The sequence below is a fragment of the Bidens hawaiensis genome, unplaced genomic scaffold (assembly GCF_021521415.1).
Source record: "Bidens hawaiensis isolate Kalapana, Puna unplaced genomic scaffold, B.hawaiensis_p1.1 tig00000142_1, whole genome shotgun sequence".
Taxonomy (NCBI): Eukaryota; Viridiplantae; Streptophyta; class Magnoliopsida; order Asterales; family Asteraceae; genus Bidens; species Bidens hawaiensis.
This window is the reverse complement of record NW_027491019.1, coordinates 8626518-8646655: the sequence shown is the minus strand read 5'-3', so window position 1 is coordinate 8646655 and position 20138 is coordinate 8626518.

The window sequence follows — 20138 nt, the reverse complement described above, 5'->3', positions numbered from 1 at the left end:
AACGATAAGCTGAAATTCGTAGAGGAACCTGTAGCAAGGGGAACCTATAGCAAGGGTAGACGGGAAACCCAAATAGTTAAGACACACAACAAAAAATCTCATTAATAAAAGTTCAGTGGAACTCACAACGAGTACCAAATTTACTTGAGAACAAAATGATGAATTCCGAAAGAAATACCCACACCTATTTCCTAAAAAGAAAACCGATGACACATCAAATTTCGAGGAAGAAATTTCTTAATGGGGGAGGGAATGTGACATTCGTAACAAAACGAGGTATACTTTATTCACTACGTAGTGAGTAAATGATAAATCAGTTAATTCGTAGCGATTAAACTAGTAACCGACTGATACTGACTAAAACTCATATATATATATATATATATATATATATATATATATATATATATATATATATATATATATATATATATATATATATATATATATATACTGAGGGGTCATATATAAGTCATATATATATTATAGTGGCTAACATATTAATATTTAGGCCTCAGTACATTTAAAACCATTTAAACGAAAAAGGTTTCGTTTATTGATACACTATGAGTTTAAACGCAATCGTTAACATCAAAACGAGCATTATAGAATCCGTTAAGCTGAAAAAGATTTATAAAACACTTATATGACATATTCTAAGCAATCCGTGAAAATATATTGTATTTTTACAATGAGTCAGTACGTTTTTCTTATTTTACAAAAATAGGCTGAAAAACACTCGTTTTCGCCCTATTTTTCGCACTCGAACTAGTTTTCTTGCAAAAAACCGAACTCGAATTAAATTTTGGACCGAGATTTATGCGTGGCATGGAAAACGAGGAATTAATGGGCCAAAGGAAGGCCCAAAGGGCCCCCCCTTGCTTGCGGCCGCCAGTGTGGAAGTCCACATACCAAATATTATATAAAGTCTCTTAAAACATATTGAACCATTTTCATCCCAAAACTTAACCAACTCAATTCCCACCAGATAACCTCATCGTTCCCAACCCAAAACAATAAGGTGAGTTTCACGACCCCACTTTCTAAACTGTTTTACGAACTTTTGGGGTGGAAAGCATGTACTTATATACTTGAAAACTTGTGATGATGTGAATTATCTAAGTACTAACACTTGAAAGTCCCTACAAACACAAGTGATTAACTTCGTGCCAGTGACATGTGAATAGTACTATCGGTTTGACAAACCCAACTGACAGGGTCGGAGGGGTATGCCGGAACATGTTAACCCAGTTGCACATTTTCATTTAAACTTATGACATTCTGCTATGTGGTGTTAGACATAGTACATACTTGGGGCAAAGTGGCTGTTAAATGCCAACGGGAGTACATGGGCAAGGGTGGCCATGCGTGTGAGCTGTCTTGGCTTCACTTCTGGCTTAGTATAAAAACATCAAACACATACATATATACATACATATTTGGTGAACTTTACGAACTCGTATACTGATTTTGTTCGTACTCGTGAAACTTGAAACTCACCAACTAGACGTAGTTGACCCGTTTAAACATGCTTTTCAGGTAAACCGAAGTTGGAATGAATTGCTTACTTGCTTGGTGTTAGAAATGAAGTTGAATAGCTGTGAATAGACGCAAATACATAGTATTGAATAAGAAGCTCGTGAACCGGTTATGTGATTTTCATCTAGTTTGTAAACATAGTACCAACCCGTGTAATATGATGTAAATTAGTTTGTTGAATTTCTTTATAAACAATGTGGTTGATACCAGAATTATCTGTTACATTTCCGTATTAAGCTTCCGTAATTACCTAGTCGGGGTGTGACATCTTCCCCCATTTCTTTTAACTGCATCACCCTGTCTCTGATTCACAGGTTCTTCTACCACTTCATCCCAATTTTCTTCACCCTCGTTTTCTGGCTCAAATACCTCATTTCTTCTAACTCGCCGATTTACCTCGTTATCTGCTTCAAAACTTTGGCCTGCATCATTCTCTTCCCCCTCTTCCTCATCTTTGGTATGACTAACGGGACGATCGTCATCAAGATCAATCCGAACTCTAAGTCTAGGGGTGTTATGTGGGGCTGATGATTCAGCCTGATCAAAGTTTCGGTTTCGGTTTCTAGAAAAGCGAGTTGAGTTATTTTGGTTGTTTTGTTGGTTGGAATTTAACAGTGGATGTTTTCTTGGTGAAACGTGTTATTTTTTTTTGGGGGTGGGTTTGGGTCTTGGTTCTGGTTTTCATTCTGATTCTGGTTGTGGTTTTGGTTGAAGTTTGGGTCTTAACCTTCTATCTCGGAAGTTATGTTACGGGCTCGGTTCTACCGAGTTAGTATTCCAATTTCGGGCTCAAAAACAAGCGGTGACTGTCTGCCTGAGTAGCGAGTGTGCATAAACCTGTTACCTGCACAAACAACACACCCCGCGTAAAATGGAAAAATAAAATTTAAACTAAAAACTGAAAAATAACACTAAACTTAAGACTAAAATAAACACAAAAATCAAATAACACGAAAAACACTAAGCGCACTAACTCCTAGGCGACAAAGCCATTTTGATGCTAGATTGTCGCTATCTAGTAAAAAAATAATTAAAATAAGTTCCTAATCACCTAAGTAAGATAGGGTAAGTAGGGTGTCGAAAATAAGGGGTATGTGGTCAATGTAAATCGTGCAAACAAGTTTATGATATTACGAAGTAACAAATTTTAGTGCTGATCACACAAGCAAGTAGGTTGGTTTTAATATTGATTAAGAAAATTCACGAATTCAAACAATTAACAAAGATGAATCATCCCCGGGGTTCAAGACTGTAAATTAACAGTTTCTCTTGCAACCTAACCGATTAATTATCACAGACTGACTAAAGACTGATTAACGAGTTAAACCTTAGGCATCAACAATCGTTAACACACGGCACTGGTTATCAAACGGTCCCTGCCAGTGTGACTCAACTAAGGGAAATTGTATGCTTTGTTGTATTCAATCTAGTCAAACAACCTTACGAGCAATTACTATAGCAACCAGCAAACTAATCGTTCTGATCAACGTAAACCTAAACCGATTAAATGCACAACAATACTAAATATCAATACTCATAGATCAATCAACGATAATTACAAATAGTATGTTCTTGGTTACATTACAAACTGAATAAAATACAAAATTTACATCCCGAGAATGAATCGGAGAGATTAGCACAACCTTGACATCATGGAATCGTCAAGTATGATGTTATGGAACATAAACGTGGTCTCGGTATGATCCGGAATGGTGGAATTGCCTCTCTTCTGCTCTGGAAATCTCCTTGAATCAGTTATCGAGTGATAGGGTCGAGCTTGATGAAAATAATATAAAACCCTAAAATTCTTGTCTGCATCACCCATCGTGTAATGCGATGGACCATAAAGTCGACATCTCATTTAAACCCATTGCGGTACGTGATGGGTCTTCTGGCCTGCCCATCGCGTATCGCGATGGGCCTCGTTAGCAGAACTCTTTTTATTATTTTCTCGTTTCGCGTGCTGGACATATCGGGTCTTCATCCCGTGCCTCAACAGGTCCAAATTAGTTGCTTTAACGTATATGATCTGAAATACAATAAACACGTATGGAGTATTGAAGTTCCCACAATAAATAGTTAAAACTAGTAATTAACCGAATTATAATATATACAAATTAACCAACCATCATCCGCTTCCGCCACTGTCTACCACCACCGCCTTCTACCACCACCACCACCGCCTTCTTCCACCGCTACCATCCACCCTCCATATTACAAATGGTCATGTATGTTTTTGTTAAACATATAATGTTATGAGATTTGACGAAAATAAACCTAGGATTATAGGATTAGACATTGAGGCTTTAAAATAAGATGAACTGGTCCTGGGTTTTATTAACATCTAATAATATTTTTGAACATAATATTTTACCCTAAAGCAAGTTTCTTTGTATTTTCATCTTTGTTGTATATTTTTATATGTTAGCAAAAGAAATAATAGATACATAAGAGGAATTGTTTACAACTTTCACAATTCACTTTAAACATTGTGATAAGCACAATTTCTATCAAATAACATTGTTTATGCAAAGTTCAAAACAAGTATTTTAAAAAATTGTTATTGTGATTTAATAAATATTTTCAGTGTTGTTTGACTATTATTTAAATTTCGATGTTGAATGACTTTTTTATTTAAACCTTCACTTATTTAAAAATTTTTGTTTGATTTGAGCAATATGCAGACGTTAAAAAACAATCAGTCTTCTTCTTAGAGACTACAGAGGTTTGGCTCACCACTTCTGATGCAGATGCCTGAAGATGTGGTCCGCAGACTGCAGACATTTTACCTCTGGAAAACAAACAACACCTAAATGTTTGAAGATAAGTGCAGCTCAGCTTGCATGACGCAAATGTTTCTGAGGTGCCTGATGCATCTTTTTAGTAGTTTGGTCGTATGCTTCATGTCTATTTTAGGCAGTCTTCTGTCTGCTTTTAGAAAGTGTAGGTCTGACACTTACTCTTATGATTTAAGGGTTAGAGTATACTATTAGGACAGAGCTCTATTCCTCAAAGTTGTTTTTCTAGGATTCAATGTTTTGGTAACATATGTTGACTTTTCTGATTGTTACACTATATAGTTACTATAGCGGAATGCTGATGAGCTAGAAGTTGGAAAGATGGTGCTCGTAGTTTCGAGCTTCTTTGCTTCTCTTGTGAAGGTGTTTTTGCAATTCGCTTATCAAGATGTTTTGTATGTCAGTCCGACATCATTATCAGTTATTTTCCAAATCAGTATTGCAGATTCTTTTAATAACACATTGTGTTCAAAAGCCTAGATGTTTATAAGATATTATTTTGAAATTAAAGATTGTTTCATATGGATCTCATTAAATTGTGATTTTTTAGTAACTTAGCTTTACTGTAAATTAGTCAAAAAGTTATTTCCATATTTTAAGTTGCTAAATTTATGTGTTTCTATCAAGATAAATAAAAATTAACTATTAATTATCGTATTTTAATTACTTAACCAGAAAATAATTAGTAATTAATTTATTTTAGTTTTTGTGATATTCATTTTTAAATACTATTAAAACAATACAATTTGAACACATGGCCTTCTTCTTGGTTGTCCACATGTGCAATCCAGTCTGCAACTTTCCGTTCACATATTCTTTATTAGGCTGTCATGTGTCATGTTGACCAAACACCCAAACAAACAAGACCCGGTCTAATTATCATAACCCACAACGAATTCCACTACTCATTTTTCTCTCTAACCTCCTGATGAAGATACGAACCCTAATTCCGCTGCTCAGATCTAACATCGATTTTCTATAGTGTTCACCAACAATTATTTACTCTACTATGTTTTTCTTCACGTCTAAGGTTATTGATGTCTCCAATCGATTCGTTTCCATGCAATTTATCGTATCTCAGAGGCGATGTCGATTAATGATGATTATAACAGACGATTCTCCGATGAATATATTAAAGGTAATTAACAATCCATTGTTGCACATAGAGTTAATTATTTATTATAATATCCGATAAATGTATTCCGGCCAATTTGTTATACGGATATTTTATGTTTTCTGATATTTTCCGGCCAATTTCTTATTGTTTTGTTTAGTGAATATTAAGAAGTGAATATCCGTTCAATTTCTGAATTTATTTCCGTCCAATTTTTTTATTGTTTTCTTTGTCCAATTTCTAACTTTTCCGGCAAACTGTTCTTATTGTTTTGTTTACTAAATATTAAGAATTGAATTTCCGTTCAATTTCTTTTTTTTTCGTCCAATTTGCTTCTATTTCCTTTAATAAATATTAACAAACATAATTTATGTCCAATTTTTAATTTTTTTTTCCGAGCAATTTTGATTTTGTTATATTAAAATTCAGAAAATATAATTTAGTAAATTTTGACTCAGTTATATAAAAAGTAAATTATTTGCTAATTTAGTAAATTTTCTGAAATAGGAATTTTATATTTTCTAATTTTTTATTAATATTTATTAAATATTTACTGAAATATAAATTTACTAAATTATAATAGTGATATTTAAAATTCATATTAAAGTTATAATATTGATTTTCTAAATTTTTATATTATAGAAGTTTCTAAAAAATTATGTTACATTAAGTTAATCCGTTATTATTCCAGAAATTTTTAATTTAATGATAATACCGATTGACTTTTTTACTATATTTTGTAATTCAAATATATTTAAAGCTTTGACTATAATAACGATAATTAAGGAAAGAATTTATGTTTTTTATTATTGTTCTTATTTCATTCCTAAATTAAGCAACTTATTATTATTAAATATTAACTGATTTTATTTAATCTTAAATATTGAAAGATAAAATATATTATATAATAATACATTCTAATAATACATTTTGAATATAATCAATCGGTTATTTTGGACATAAATATTTACAATAAACCGGTTTATTATATTCAAACTTTTTTTTAGAAAGTTTCTATACATAGTACGTTTACCAAACTGTATATTCTCTACATCCTACTATATAATACCTAACTAATCACATAATCCTTTATCATACTTTTCATAATCATATCTTCTGCAACAATGTAAGCTACTACCCTTTTAATAATTGTTTTTATGTTTCAAATATTTTGGTTAACTGTTTTATATTTATATTGTATTCATAGGATAATGGAAGGTCAAACCTTTACCATGCTAAATGAAATCGATGTTCTCAAAACATCACCATCAACTCTTAAGGTTAGAGTTCTAAGACTTTGGAGCATCAAAGATAACAAAAATGTCAACGATGATTTTTTGATCGAGATGGTTCTAATGGATGAAGATGTAAGTATCTATTTTTCAATCTGTATATATGTTACAGATTCTACACTTTTTATATCTTAATTATTGATTGAGTTGTAATTCTCATAAATATTTTGTTCTTTAATGACAGGAGAATCGAATCCAAGCCACCATTTACAAACATGATATCTTTCGTTTCAAAAGATTCTTGAAGGAAATCTCTACTCTGACTATTTTTAATCCTAACGTTGGTTTTAATGGATTCAACTACCGAGTGATTGACTGTTCCAACAAATTGGTGTTGGGACCAAACACACATGTCAATCCATGTCAAGAGTTTGAAGGTTCCATGTTTCGTTTTAAAATGATGTCATTTGAATCAATAATCAATAAAGAAATTTCTTTGAAATCCACTGTTGGTATAATACATTTTTATTGAAATAAATTATTTTATAATTTTAGCCTTAGATTTCCAATAAATATGTTAATTTTGATTTTTTTTTATTTTCTTTGTGTTAGATATTATTGGTCACGTGGTTCATGTCTTCAAGAGCAATGCTTCAACCGTCAAGGACAAAAACAAGCATACAATGGAGATATGTTATTTAAGGTATGTCTATTTACACTACCATTTGGTGACATAATTTAGTTAATAGACTTTATCCTGTAGTAACTAGCACTTCTCTTATTTCAGTGGAAATTATGTATATCTCACACTATGGGATCATTATGCATCTGAGCTCTCTAAATATGTCATTGAACATTTTCATGAAGGCCAGGACATTATTGTATTGCAGTTTGGTAGGGTTAAGTATTACACCGAATCTGATAGTAAAGGTAACTATGTCTATTGTTTTGAAGTTACTTGAGTTTTAAATATATCAACTTAAACTAATGTTTTCTTTAATAATCATCAATTTTATAGAGAATGTGTATGTGTCGAATTCTTTTGGATCAATGTTAGCCGTTTGTTTATAAACGACTTTTTATTTGAAATAAAAGAATACAAAAACAGGTATATTATTAAACCAGTCATTATTGTTTTTAGTTCATAGATTTTATGATTTAAATTTTAGATTATCTGAGTTTTGCCTAAATTTGTAAATTTGAAATTCCGTAGTTTGTTGGGTTTGCTAAATGGCAATGATGTTGCTGTTCGTACACCGATTCAGGTAAAGATGTTGTCGTCTGTTGATGATGAGTTTTTGAAAGCAACAGATTTTTTTAACATTTGTGATATTTGTAGCATTATATTTGTAAGGTAATTATTACACTCTTTATGGTATCCTAATTATCTTTGAATACTAATTGAATATTAATTAAGTGTTTTTTACTTGTAGCCTAAGAGTATCATCATCCTTGGTGCAATTAAGGTCATCTTTCCAGATATTGAATGGTATTACATTGGGTGTAATACTTGTAGCCGTAAGCTCATGGAAAATAATGGTGAAGGGGGAAAGAATCATGCGTAACATCCTAGGCAAATCCCACATCGGCTGTAGAAAAGAGAGATCTTTGGTTCATATGTAAATGCCCCACCTCTTAAATCACCAACGCGTTTTGGGCTTATTGATAGTGGACGAGAGGAGTGCTCCAAAGTTAAGCGTGCTCAGCTGGAAGTAGTAGCAGGATGGGTGACCTCTTGGGAAGTCTCCACCTGGGCAACCAAAAACAAATTCGTGAACTCTTTGTGGGCAAAGCGGACAATATTGGTGGTGCGAGGGGCCGAATGTTACAAGTGGTATCAGAGCCACTCTTGTGCCGTTCGGGATGGTGGGGAAAACCTCATCAGAGACGGTGAGTCCCCGGGGGGTGTCGTGAGGTACACCTTAGGCAAATACCACATCTTCGATAGGATGGTGGGGCAAACCTCTTCGAGGACGATGAGTCCAAAGGGGGGGGGGGGTTGTAACATCCTAGGAAAATCTCCCATCGGCCGTGGACAAGAGAGTTCTCTGTTTCATAAGTAAATGCCCCGCCTCTTAAATCACCACCGCGTTTTGGGCTTAATGGTAGTGGACGAGAGGAGAGCTCCACATTTAAGCGTGCCCAGCTGGAAGTAGTAGCAGGATAGGTGACCTCTTAGGAAGTCTCCACCTGGGCAATCAAAAAAAAATCCGTGAGCTCTTCGTGGGCAAAGCGGACAATATTGGTGGTGTGAGGGGCCGAATGTTACAATATGAATGCAAAATAGAAAGATGCAATGCGTTACGTGTTCTCCCTACACCTACGTATTTATTGAATACAAATTTAAAGGTCCATTGTAGAAATATATGTTTTTCTTGCTATTTACCTATTTTTAAAACTTATTTAGGTTCAAGATCAAGATAAAGGTTCAGGATTCCACTGGATTGATTGATTCTCAAGATCAAGATAAAGGTCGTTGACTCTCTTTGATAGAGATGCTAAAATGCTGACTAACAAAACAACAACTGAATTGATTGATTCACAAAATGAGGTTTGTTTTCAATTACTATAGTTTATTTATGCATCATGGTCATTATATTGTCAGGTTTAACAATTATTAATATTATATTTGTTTTTCATCTTATTTTAGAAAAGAAGTTCGCTTTTAAGGTCGATGTGGCAGACTTCAACTTCATAAACAATGTCGAAGACTATGGTATAAACAAGCTTACGGATGACACTAATATTCTCACTGAATTACAGAAAAAGGCAGAATGGTCGTTTGGTAAATATCTAATATTAACATTATATTATAACTAATGTTATTTTATAATTATTTCAATTAGCATATGTTTATGTTCCAATTTGTAATATCAGCAATCCGATTCTAATTCTGTTACATTGGGGGCATCTATTTCTGAATTCCAGTCATCCGGTTCGGTTTCCACTAAGGTATAGATGTTTGTTTAATATAATAATTCAAACTTATAAATATAGGTAACAGAAAGATGTGTAACATGATTTTGTGTTGGCGGTTACTTTTTTAATAACAGCTTTCTGATATTGGAGATAATCAGACTCTAAGTACAAATGTTGATGCTCAGGATGTGGCAAATGATACAAAAGGAATGTCAACGTCTTTAGACGATAAACTTAAGAGAAAGCTGGTGGTTGTTTTTGAAATTGACGATGAAGCTAGCATGTCGGCCAATAAGTTTAAGTCAAAGACTATCGAAGAGATGGGGACCACCAGTGAATCATGCGATGGTGCAACACTTTTAATTTCTAAAGTGGAGAAGGAATCTAAGTGAACAATTTAAGTTTTGTTTCGGTTTACCGTTATGTTAAGTCTTTTTGAGAGTGATATTTTATGTTTGGTTATATCCAATTTTTTTTAGCGATTATCCCTGAATGTTGGTTGTTTTGAACAATTTATTCTTATTTGAATGTTTGGTTATTTTTATGTTTTGACTTAATTTGAATTAATGTTTGGTTGTTTGGTCTATTTATAAATCTATTAACAAAATAATCTGCCATGCAAATAATCTTTGAGTGTGAACTATAGGTATGTGTTTGTATTTTAATTTTTCATTCATTAGTTTATTAACAGGGTTTTTATGTTTCTTGTATATCTTTAATCTTTAAGAAATTTAAATTTAAAACATTTTACTTATAGCCGAATATATTATAGTTGATTATATCTATATCCGAATATAATTTTTATGCATTATATAACTTATCAATTTACAATATTAAAAAATTAGAAAATAAAAATAGGTTTAATGTTCATAAATAGTCTAAAATATATAAGGTAAATGATGAGTTTTCTTGATTGAATAAACCGTCATTTTTTATTTTAATTAAAAAAATCAGTTTTGAAGATCAACCTACACATAATAAATTCTTCCATCAAAACCTATCTGTTTTCCCAAATCTTCAACCATGGCCACAATTGTTAACTGGAAATTTTCATCCGATTTGAATAACTATCATTTTGTTCTTAGCGATCTGTCAATAATCCACAAGGATTCTATCGAGTTTGTTACGTCTTTCAGTATTCTGTTTAAGTACCAAATACAGGCCATCGTGAATCGAAAACAAGTTAAAACCGCTGAAGAGAAGAAACTACTGAATTTTATACATGAAAATACCGAACACCATCAACAACAACTACTTCCTTTGGTCAATATTAGTGAGTGGTTTTATTATCCTTTGCAAAATACTGTGGTCATAAAGTATGTGAATGGGCAACAAAAGACTATTAAACCTAAATCAATATTACAATCCAATTATCCTTATCTTTTAAGAGATTTGAATAACTTGAAGCTTTCTAATGTAAGAAAAGAAAGGGCACATTTCGATTTGGAGAATGAGGTCAGTGAGAAGGTTAAATGGTTGTTAGAGTGTCAAAACTATGAATCCGATTTTGATGATCTTGAAAGCTATTTTGATTCTGATTCTGAAGTTTAAGGGAAGACAGATTAAATATGTTACTTATTTATTTGATAAGTCTAAGTTTCGACTTTGTTTTGGTTGTTTATGTTATTAGTTTACTTTTTAATTACAAACTTTGAAAAAAGTACAATACACTGGTATAATCGTTTCTTTTTGTTTGTCAGGTTTTCATGATAGTTAGCTTTTTTTGTTGGATTTTGGTTGAAGGTAATTGTTGGTAAACATAACTTCCACATGCTTATATCTTCTTTTACAATATCTTTTTATCTTTATATTTAGTTTGTGTTAGTATCAATTTTCTATTAAATGGATCTGAATTATAATCCTTTTGTATTATTAGTTACTTTTAATATGTTTGTCTCTCTAATACGATAGTTTCCATATTTTTTAATTTTTATTACCATTTTTTATGCATTTGATAGTTTTAAAGATTTTTTTAAAGTTTTTGTTTTGAATAGTTATGATTGTATATATTTAACCGCTAATTGTTACTTTTCCACGTTTCCTTTTTTACTTTAACATAAGTAGGTAGATAACTATCATACATTGATTATGATAGTTGATGTGTGAAAAACGTATAAAATATTAAAAACCAAGTTTTACCGAATTCAACTAAAAACCACACACAATCAGCAATTATACCGGACGCAATGTAGCTAGTAAGTAAGAAAGGATATCGAACCTTGGACACTACGGGTAAACTCTATTAATTAAACCTTAAAGATTACTAACCTAAACTTTCTTTTGATTTTTATATTTTTTTTTATATTACTTAAACTAATAATACTAAACTAATTAATAATTAAACTAAAAATAAAACTTTATAAAAATTGGGTTTACTAATAAATATGAGAAACGACTACCTAGGTAATGGAATCCTACTAGTTAAATTAATAGTTAACGAACTTGACTTGGTTGAAAAACAATACCTTAAAAAATATAACACTAGAGACCACTAAAATACGCTAGATTGCCTCCCGGCCTCACCAACGACACCCTAGAACTCTATTGACATGTGAAACTTAATTGCTAAAGATTTGGATCACCTCCCGGTCTCACCTTACCTAATAATATTATGGTACCCCAAAACCCAAATCACCTCCCGGTCTCTTCGGATACAATATATATTAATATAAAGAGGGTATTTTTAATTAACTTGAACACAACTTGTATCACAATAATCTAAGGGACCTAGGATAACTCACTCCTGTGCAATTACTACCCAAACCCGCAAAAGACAAAGATGACACAACACTAAATTACCTCCCGGTCTCTCTAGTGATAGAACAACAAAATCTAATAAACTTTTATAAATTACTCCTACAGTTATTTCGATCATAAACCGCAAACAAGTTGAAAACACAAAGTAGACAACCTAATCATGCGTCTAACAATCACCAAAAATTATTAAACACAAGTGAAATAAATATTAAAGTAATAAACTAGATTTAATTACTCAACAATATTATGACCAAACCAATAAAAAAACTTTACCATAATATTAAATCAACCAAAGTCAAATAATAGTTCGTCAAACCATTAATATAAACTAGTACTCAACCAAAAACCTAGGTTGTGTAAAGTATTTAGTTACTCATAAAAAAATAGAAACAAAAATAAAATGTAGATTATGGTTCATAAAATAAAACTAAAGATAAAAGAGTGTGCCTTTTCTATGTTTCAAGACTCCACAATAGCAGCCCACCAAAATAAATAATATATTCTTCTGCTTTCTTTTGACTTTGAACCGACGAATTAAGCACAGTAGCCAACTCCCAAAATCCAAAATTTCTTGTCTGCATGCCTTGTCTCCACTTATGAGACACAATATAATTATAATATATTCTTCCTTTGACTTGCGTCTCTAATCAAGAGCTGTACACCACCAAACCAAAATTATATTCTTGACTTCAGATGCACTTTTTCCAACAGTAGCCGCTTCAAGTTATATTCTAGCTGATACATCTTGACCTACCTCCTTTGTAATCATGCTTGGATTATTATTCTCTAAGCCCATCACGTCTTATAGTCCAACTTAAAACCACGTAGTCTCGTATAACATAATATATATTGAAATAAAAAATTGTTAGGTAAAAAATAATAATAATAATAGTAACAAATGAATTCAATATTGTCGGACCATATTCAAATCTTACTCACATGAATTAATGTCTTTTTTTTCTTTTATTCTTGTTATTATAATTATTATTATTTGTTGTTTGTTGTCTCAAGATTAGTGAAAATATTATAATTTAGCTTGTTTTAAAAATTTAACCTTTAAAATCTAATTTTGAGCCAAATATAAATATATTAATAAAAACCTGGCTTAAAATACTAGAAAATATAGGAAATATTTATATAATAGCATGTATCTTTTTAAACCATATCAATAGTCATTAACATTTTGGTTTCATAGTTTATTACATTCCATGGTTTGTTTTGTTTTTTCAGGTGGTTTAGGCCGATGATTTTGTTTTAGGAGACAAATTTTCAAGATCATCCTTTTAAATTCATTTTAATGTGTAATGTTTTAATGTTTTTGATAAGATACTCAAGTTAGTGTATCTATCAACTTATTATGTAGACAATGGTATTTCCCATTTTTTTTATTTGGGCTATTTGAATGTTCATATATGGTTCAATATTTATGATATCGTATGGTTGTTTATATACATTTCTTACTTATCTAATTTCAACCGTGTGTAAACGGGTAATTTATTATTTGAGTTAATTTTACATTGGATGTTAGTTATATTTATGTTTTGACTTAATTTGAGTTAATGTTTGGTTGTTTGATTTATATATATTCTATTAATTTGTAATATTCCATGCAAGTAATCTTTTAATGTCAAACAAGATTATTTTATATTTGAAACATATTTTCATTTAAAATAACCTTTTATTTTATAATATGAAAATGCTTTTTGCGATTATTTATAAATAAATAAGTTTTTGCTTTTTAGCTTTTGTTTTTGCTAACACCTTTTTAATATAACCATAATGTCTAATTTTCTATACAATGCTTTTTATTTAACATTATTTTTACAAAGGTATAATTTATTTTCTAGGATATTTTGTATAATAAATTACTAAATGTTAAACCTTAATAAAAATTGTATTCCATTAATTATGTTTAAAATATATTTATTAATATCTTTATCAAAGATTTAATTTAGATTGTAATTTGGTAACAAATCACTAATTGAATTTAATAATTGAATTATATATCTTTATTAAAGATTATGCCTCTTTTTATATCTTTTGTAACAAGATCCAATAAAGTAAGCCGATTAATTGAGGCATATACAAACATTTACTTTTCACAATTTTAAAATTAACGACTCTTCGTTTATATTGTTAATTATCATAAAAAATAATATCATTTCGATTTTTCAGTATATGCCGTCCATTGGAATAAAAAATTGAATCGACTATTAGAAGACATTCTTCACGTTTGATATCGATCTCAATCGATGGAGAATGTAAATATTATTTTGTGAAATAATTTAATTTTGTTAATTTTGTTAATTACAACTCTTCTTATCTTTTTATCCCTAATTTAAAGTTATCGAAGATGACTTTTAGTCATAATCTTTAATGTTGTTGTTTAGGATTTAGTTATAACATCAAGGCTGTTTATTTAGTTCGTCTTCAACTTCTTTAAACCTGATTATAGTCTGTGCGCATGCTTGAGGGTTTAACAGTAATATTTTTGTGCTAAAACATCGATCATTGTTTTATCAGTTTGGTAATAAGAATTTATTGGTTTTTGATTCCTAGGTTATTATTTTTATGTGTTAATGGCTTTGTTTTATTAAGATTTGGTATACACATGTTTGTATAGGGCTAATTACTATATGAACATAATCATATAATAATCATAGACGTTATATTTATATATAATTAAAAAACCAAGATATCAATTAGTGTTTTTATCATTTTTGATTAATTTATATTAAATTTAAACAAAACAGATTGTTATTCCTTCGGTTTGCATTTTCTATGACAATTTCAACGGAGAGACGATATGTATCAAAAACATGTAATATACCAACTCTTTTAGTTATGTTTCAATTCTTGCATTATACTTTACCTACCATATCATATTCATTTCAGATACTTCCAACTGAGTTTTGTCAAGGAATTTTTGAGCCAAGTGCTAATATGCACCCGGTTGTTTTGTATCACAAAGACAAAGATTGGTTTGTTCAAGTTGAATTCACAAACGGATGTTATGTTTTTCAAAATGGCTAGGCACAATTTGTTCAAGACAATCATTTGATATTTGGAGATGTCTTGGTTTTTGCTCCAGTTAACCAAAATGAATGGACATTCGTTTACGTTAGAGATAATCCAGTTCATGAAGAGACGGTTGTTTATGCCGTGGTTCGTTACCCTACTCTTAAATATCTCGTAAGCAACGATGCAATTTTTTTTATTAAATAATGAACAATCCGTTTAGTAAATTTTAAAATGTTTATTTTTTCTTATAATATTTTATTTGTTATTTTTTTAATTTACTGTAGCCAGTGAGAGATGATCAAGTTAAAAGCTACTTTAGTTTAGAGTGAGGACAATATGATGAAATCATCGCTCAGTCTGTTGACGGATTTAAATGGAATCTATAAATCCAGTGCGTCAAACTGACTACTCCAAGATTTCCTTTAACAGGTATGTGGGAAGACATGTCCGCGTATTGTAAGCTTGCTGTTAATGATTATTTGGTGTTTCAACGTCTTGAAGGTACGTGGACATTCAGAATATTTGTTTTTGATAGTCTTGGTATCGAACGTGTCAATTTTAATGACTATTTGGTATACACCGGTCTGCATGTCCACCCCAAACTCGGTTATGTTCCAATGGTTATTGAGATTGAAAGTGATGACGAATCTGAACAACACAACCAGCTTGAAGGTATTTTTTTTCAATTTGTTTTATCTTATATATTTTGTTACACTTTATATTATTAATAAATTTATAAGTTAAATGTATATGTATAGGAGTTGATGTTGGTATGGAAGATGTTGATGCGCCGGTTTTGGATATTATTATTCCTCATGTTCAAGAAGACAACATTTTGGAAGTGGTTATACGGGATAGGCTGGTAAGTAAACTCATATTATACAAGCCTTTTAATTTCATATGATGGATGGTGAAACAAATAACTTTATAATTTTATATTTTTATAGCGTTTGTCGGTTGAGTTTGAACGGAATAATAACCTGGATGTGGAAACAGATTTGGTGTTAATAAATCCTAATGGTGTTAATGTCTCCACTGAATTGCTATTAAACTCAATGGAATTAATGAGAGGTATCCGGGTTAGACATTGGCTAAGTTTTGTTCAGACAAATGGTCTTCAATTTGGAACATTGGCTGTTTTCGAGTACAACACTGCTACTCATTCGTTGATACCCACTAATGTTCTTGGTTAATTTCCAACTTTTCGATCATGGGTTGTATTTTATTTTGAAACATTAAGGTTTAAACAATACACTTTGCTAACATGTTCTTATTTATGTTGTTAGCTTTAGTTATGTAAATTATTGACTTATTTTAGTGGATTTAGTGTGTATGGTTTGTACAAATTATTATGACTATATGATATCTTATTTTTGTATAATGTTAACTTGAATGACATTAGTTGTCTTGTACGTATGTTATATAAGTCTATTTATTTATATATACGAATTACTTGCTCTAATAATTATTGTCATCCGTACAATAGGAAACAAATACATAAAAGGTTAACTTGAATGCCATAAATTATTTTTTCTATACAATAATTCGTATATAATTATTTATGCCATAAGTTATTTCTTCTTAAAAAGGTTATATTATTATTATTTTATATAAATACTTATATCTTAATTATTTAAAAATAGTCAGAATTCAATTAAGAATAATATTATAAAAGATTTTCATATATTAAGGCCATAAATGTTGTTTATTTTCGTCACCTTATTTCTAAATTATGGTGACCATATTACCTTCCAAAATAAACTATCATAATATAAACATTATATTATTGTTGGGTCAAGTTATTCTACAAAGGGTAACAAAAATGAGAAGTGTGAGAAGTCATAAATAATTGATATGTGTCAAGTGGTGACCAAACGAAAAAAGGGTATAGAAGTAATTGTACACATTTTCTCTCTCCACATGCAAGGCAGATGTTAATACCCCCATCATTTTAGAACGTTTATAACTTTTTCGTATGATATTTAAAAAAAATAAAAATTAATCATAATAACAAACTTTTTTTTATCTTTAATATGAGTATGAGTTTTGTTATATAAAATTGAAAACAAAAATCACGTCATTGTGTCTTTTTGCACACCATTGTGTCTTTTTTCGTCATTGTGTCTTTTCGCACACCATTGTGTCTTTTCGCTTATCATTGTGTCTATTTTCGTCATTGTGTCTTTTCGCACACCATTGTGTCTTTTCGCTTATCATTGTGTCTATTTTCGTCATTGTGTCTTTTCGCACACCATTGTGTTTTTTCGCTTATCATTGTGTCTTTTCGCACACCATTGTGTCTTTTCGCTTATCATTGTGTCTTTTTTCATCATTGTGTCTTTCAACTCATCATTATGTTTTTTTAAATACTAATAACACCGTTGTGCAATAATAATATGTAAAAATAATGATAAAATAACAACGAATTATCTAACACATAAAACACAATGATTAATACATGTTACACAATAACTTGAAACGTAAAATACAATGGTGAATACGCATAGCACAATGACCTGAAACGTAAGACACAATGGTGAATACGCATAACACAATGACCTAAAACGTAAGACACAATGGTGAATATATATACACAATGACTTGAAACGTAAAACACAATGGAAACAACATATTACACAATGACTTGAACGTAATATACAATGAACGCAATACTATTTTTCTCAAATTAAATGAATTTGTCATATGTCAATCCGAATAAAAGACAATGAACGTATTACACAATGACTAAAAGTTAATGACGAACAAAACGACACAATGACGTAATCTGTTTTAATTTTTGTCTTTAATATGATCAAAATCTATAATACAATTCATATGAAAACTCAACTAAAAGACACAATGAACAACAAAAAAATACAATTAAAAACACCCATTAATTTTATTTTTTATCTTGATATAACAATATGATACTCATATTAAAGATAAAAAACGCTTGTTATTATGGTGGTTTAAAAAAAAATAATGTCGTATGAAAAAGTTATAGACATTTTAAAATGATGGGGGAATTGACATGTGCCTTGGATGTGAAGAGAGAAAGTCAACAAAGGTGGGTTATTACCTCTATGCCCTTTCCATCAATTTTTATTTATTAAATTAATCTCAGTCATTCAAATCTAAGATCAATGGACTGGATTTCTTCTCACTCTTCTCATTTTTGTTGTCCTTTGTATTTTAACTTTACCCTATTATTGTTTCCTTTAAAAAAATATATATTACATTAATTGTGTATATATACACATATAAATCAACTTTCACTCCCACAATCTTCTATGTTACTTTTTTTCCTTTGGATTATTGTGATTCATTTCTTCCTCAATACCATAAGTTAAGTATCGTTCTTTTATACATGTTCTTATAAAAGTTACTGGTTTTTTATTTTATAAGTGTTTTTCACAATCTATGTATTTTTATCGAAATAGCTAAGTAACAGTGGTAGGTACTTATCTGGTTTATATATTTTTTAACTAAGAATTAATGTTATTCTTTTAATTTTTAATTTCTTTAAATGCAGCCCAAAGTCAACGTTTACCGTTGTGTACCATATCCAATAATACAAACTACATGGATTATTAAGCAACACCGATTGTCACTCTACCATATCAAGAAAGTATGTAAATTTTATTAAATCATAAATTTTTATTAAAAATCATTTTTTAAATTAAAATTATCGTTGAAATTTATCCATTCAGGTGGTTGTAATATACCGGTTTGTAGTAACCAAGATAATATCCATCGTTTTTCTAATAATCCAAATTCTTATACGTATTCAACATATTCCTCCTTTAATCCTTGTGTCCTTGGTATGTTAATAAAATGTTGTTCACTATATATTTTCGTTATCAAGTTATGTTTCTCATGTTTATGTGTAATACGTTAAACGATACAGTTAATCGGATCTTCGACACTTTGCAAAATATTTCGTCATCCACACAATTATTGCGTTTACAATCTAATAAGGAGAACGTGTCTCCATCAACAATTTCGAATGTCTACTTTTCGATTGTAGTAAACAACGCTTAGTATTTAAAAATATTTTTCAATTAAATATGGACTTTTTATTTTTTTTAATAGTTTTTAAAACCTTTACTTGGCCTTAAATATTGATATTATTAGCTTTGTAATTTCAAGACCCTCAAACATGTACATCAAAGAAAACTAATCTACAAAATACCTCTTCAGGTATTTTGCCTTTTCCTTATAAGTATTATTTTCATTTTTTGAGGTCTTTTTAAATAAATGAAATGCTTACAACGGAAACCACTTCACAAGTATTTAATTTTTATTAAATTATAATTTGTTATGAAATATAATTTTTTAAATGAAAATTAAAAATAAATTTTCTAATGCAGGTGGTTCTAATGTACCCTTTAGTGGTTTATCTAATATTCCAAATTCTAATCCGCATGCAACATATTCCTCCTTTAATCCTTGTGTCGCTGGTATGTTAATAAAATGTTTTTCACTCTATATTTTCGCTATCAATTTTTGTTTCTCATTTTTATGTCTAATATGTAAAACGATACAGTTAACCAAATTTTCGATACCTTGCAAAATGCCCCCTCATCAACACAAGTAACGCGTTTAAATATTAATAAGGAGAACCTGTCTCCATAAACAACTTCAAATGTCTACTCTTAGAATGTAGTAAACAATGGTTAGTATTTTAAAATATTTAACACAAAATATATACTCTTTTTATTTTTTTATAAATTGTTTTTAAAACTTTTAGTTGGCCTT